General features: G+C 43.3%; 1 pseudogene; it reads right to left on the bottom strand.

Moving 5' to 3' along the window:
- Positions 1–921: 921 nt before the first annotated feature.
- Positions 922–2349, bottom strand: LOC112878098 (annotated as a pseudogene).
- Between the last annotated feature and the right edge of the window lie 1473 nt (positions 2350–3822).

Here is a 3822-nt window from a genome sequence, read left to right as displayed (position 1 = left end):
TCACCTCCAGGGTCCTTTGTTCTGAAGCTTCCTACAACATCGGCAATCTTCATTTCCACCTCTGTTGACATCTTTCCGGTATCCCGAATTCTTTTTTTTCCAGAGTTAGAATTCTAGCAGTCAGACTTTGAAACGGAAACCTTAGGAATAGAAACGGAAACCTTAGGAATAGAAACCTTTGGCCCAGCCTGACAAGGTTAGAAAGGAAAAGCAATGGGCAAGAGGACAATGATCACAATTATATCGATCCTACCATAGTTGAGTCCGCCTAGTAGTCCCTGGCCAGTGCCGGAATAACTAGAATTATGTTCTCCTCATACATGCTGCTGGGTTGACCCAGAAGGCCGTATGCAGAGGAAATTAAATAAGGCACATCCTAATAACAAATTCCATGCTTCACTTGCACCACGCTCTCTAAGTGTCTATAGTTGGTGATTCAGTTTTCTATAGTGTCTCGTGCATTATTATTAAGAAAGAAAACTAGGATAAGTGGATATGAGCACAACATTGCGCTTGAATCCTGGATGCTGCAAACCATTTGCCTTTAGCAAAGGGAGATTATTTTTGTTTGGTCAAGTAAGTGGTACTCCGGCTATTTTTTAAAATATAGTGTTTAGGACAAGTTAATTAGCTCATAACTTGTACTTAGCGTCGTATATTTAGAAACGGAGGGAGTAGTGTTGAAGACATGTGAAGGTAAAGTTCATTCATTTTACGTTGCACTCTCCCTTTACATAGTGGAGCATCACACTCCTGATAGGAGGAAATAGAATTACTACCTCATTGTGAAGGCGTTAGTATCATCAAATTTCACCAATAGTTAGCAATAATCAAATAAAGTGCCCACAAATGCATTGTTGCCACGGATTTGAAAAATAGTACATCTAACTTGTATAATTACATTAGATAGACATCATCTTGTTAGAAAGCCAATTCTCTGCGCTTCCTCCATGACAAACGAGAACCTTCAGGCATATCTTCAGTGCAATTTGGAACAAAGTGAATAAAACAAGTATAGGGGGGTAACCTTGACTCCCATGACAATAGATTAAATTCTCCTTTCGGCCTAACAAAAGGATCTAATAGCAGTATAGGGGGGTAATTCTTTCACTGGAGCATAAATCGCGCTACTGCTACTATTACGTGGTATGACACGAAGGGGAGAAACAGGACACAAAGCGAAGTCGGTCAGGTCAACCTCATGGCCTTGTTCGAAAAGTAACTTTGGGTGCTGACCATATGCGAAGAGGTTCTTCTCAATCACTTTTTTGCACCTGTTCAATATGCAAAACCAGGCTTGAGCATTAAGGTTCCTTCTCAACATGTCAGCCAGTGCATTTGCTGCAACAAGTGATCCACTCAGATGCAATTCCTTGGCAAATCCTTCTGCTATGTGTACTAGTCGTGGATATTCAGCTGGGTCTGCACTTCCAAATGCAAGTACCTTGAAGAGGTACCATAACTCCACATATGGAAGTGTATTAAGAAAAATTGGCGTTACTGATCCAAATCTTGTTAATCGTTCAAGTTTGCTAATGATAACCACTTTGTTTCTTCTATTTTTTCTTCTCACAAACGAATAGAACTCTTTCCATTCCATTTCATCTACATCTGAAACAAACTCAACAATTAGCAGTGCCATCTCCAGCATGGCCCTTTCATGGGCGACGATAGACAGAAAGTTGTCTCCATTCAGATGCAAAATTGAGGGGAACGTGAGCGTATCCTCTCATCAGCACATACATGGGCTACCAAAGTTTTCTTCCCACTGCAAGTCCACCAATGATTGCAAGGACTGCAGGTGCACCATCTGGATTATGTTGCAATAAGAAGTTCAGGAGCTTTTGCTTTTCTGTACGTCGACCAAACATGAAATTTACGGGAAATGTGTTCACATCCACCCAAAAGTACAACAAACTCTGCTATGTTAGAGACAACCGTTTCCAGATTTTCCAACGCACCATTCACCTCAAGGCCGGGGACCTTGCCCTTATTCACTAGAGAAAGAATTGTGCGGCGACGTTTGAGATGAGTGGCAGAAGAGATAGAGCATAACTCGCTAACCTTGTTCACACAACTTTCCTTGAGGAACTGGAATCTCAAGGTATCCAGCGCATGGTAGCCCTGGTACATGGCCTCTGAAAGTATCTTGAGCTGCATCAACATTCCAGAGTTGGTGATGTGTCGTGCATCGGCCTCCTCAACTACGGTATGAACCCTCATCAGGAGACGCTGCAACCTCTCCTCCTCCTCTTAGCATTCATAGCTCGAGCAGTATAATTTGTTTATGGTGAAGGAGATGAATCGGCTGAGAAGTTCACCTGCAACAGCAGTTATGGCAGTCTCCATCCCCTGTGGAGAACACTACGGTGCATAGAGGATTGAAGAATAAACGGGGAAACCTGGAAGCCTGGTATACAGCTACTTGCTCAATTGGGCCTCGATCACTCAGGTCTGCGGAGAATTGTTGACTGTTGATTGGAGGAAAATGGGTGTGTTTGGTTGGGGAGCCAACTTAAATGGAATGGCTCTGTTCCAATTTCTAAAAATAGAGCCGCTCCATTCTACGTTTGGTAAGCAGAACGAAGCCGCTCCAATTTTTGTTTGGTTAGAGAGTGCGGTAGAGTAGAACCATTCCATTACGTGTTTGGTTGGAGAACAATTCCATTCAAAGATAGGCGACGAGCAGTCGCCTGGATCTCTCCTCCGGCGGGGGGGGGGGGGGGGGGGGCCGCGCCGCGCGGGTGGGGAGAGGCGGTCATGGCGGCGGCGGTGGCCGGGGGGAGGGGAGGCGGGCGGCGTCAGGGGGTGGGACACAGGAACGGGAGCGCTCGCGTCCGGTGTTTTGGGCGCGCGGTCTCGTTCCGCATCTTAGAGAAATATTCGCATCTTTGGCTCCCGGAACCACTCCGCTCTTATTACTCGGTTACAACCAAACACGTAGAAAACAGGAGCGGAGCGGCTCCATTCCGATTCGCTCCCCAACCAAACACACCCTAAGTTTCTAGGTTGCTGAAAGCTGATTGAGTTGCTGGCATCATCTTATATTCTTATTTTGACAAGGACATGCCAACTACCCAGAAATGTTCTAGCATTTGGTCGTTGTTTCTGCATTCTCTTTGAAAATTTAGGACTAGGCATTACAGAGCTCCAATTCACCAATGTATATTCTGACCGAAAGGACTAGAGCTGAAAAATTGTTCCAAATTAAAAGGACTATAGCAACAGTTACAAATACGCAAGCCTAGCAGTCCTGACATAACTTAATCTAAAGACAAAAATACCCTTTTGAAAAGGATCTCCTAGGATTGTTTGACTATTCTTCACCGTACAAAAACATACAAAGGTTGGTGATAACAAGAACCAGCTTTCCTTTTTTTTGGAAGAACACGAGGAATGTACCCCTACTGATAAGAACAAGCATCCTTTTATGTCGAAAAATATTATTGGTGAGAACAAGGAAAGTGAATATATAGATGATACAGAAAAGAGATACTATTCTCTCCAAGTCACAAAGAGTTGATTTTTACCTTCCATGCCAAATCAATGGGGACAGAAAAGTACCATGTACAACTTCTTGAGCTGTAAAAATTCGACCCTGAACTTTTGGTGTATAACCTTCCTGTAGAGTACAGAAAAGCAGAACAGATAACAAAGCAAATCTTTATCTTGTAGTTGGTATTTCTTCTGTCCACAAAGTCAAAGTCGTCCTTCCCATATAAAACTCTTTTGTGATGCATTCAGCTAACTGCTCCTAGTTAACTAATGCCAAACATCTTTCTAAGCCATACTTTTAGTGAGCATGCTATATGCTCGTTAAAA

Source organism: Panicum hallii, chromosome 9 (assembly GCF_002211085.1).
Source record: "Panicum hallii strain FIL2 chromosome 9, PHallii_v3.1, whole genome shotgun sequence".
Classification (NCBI taxonomy): Eukaryota; Viridiplantae; Streptophyta; class Magnoliopsida; order Poales; family Poaceae; genus Panicum; species Panicum hallii.
The sequence above is the reverse complement of the archived record's forward strand: the minus strand, read 5'-3'. Positions and strand labels throughout refer to the sequence as shown.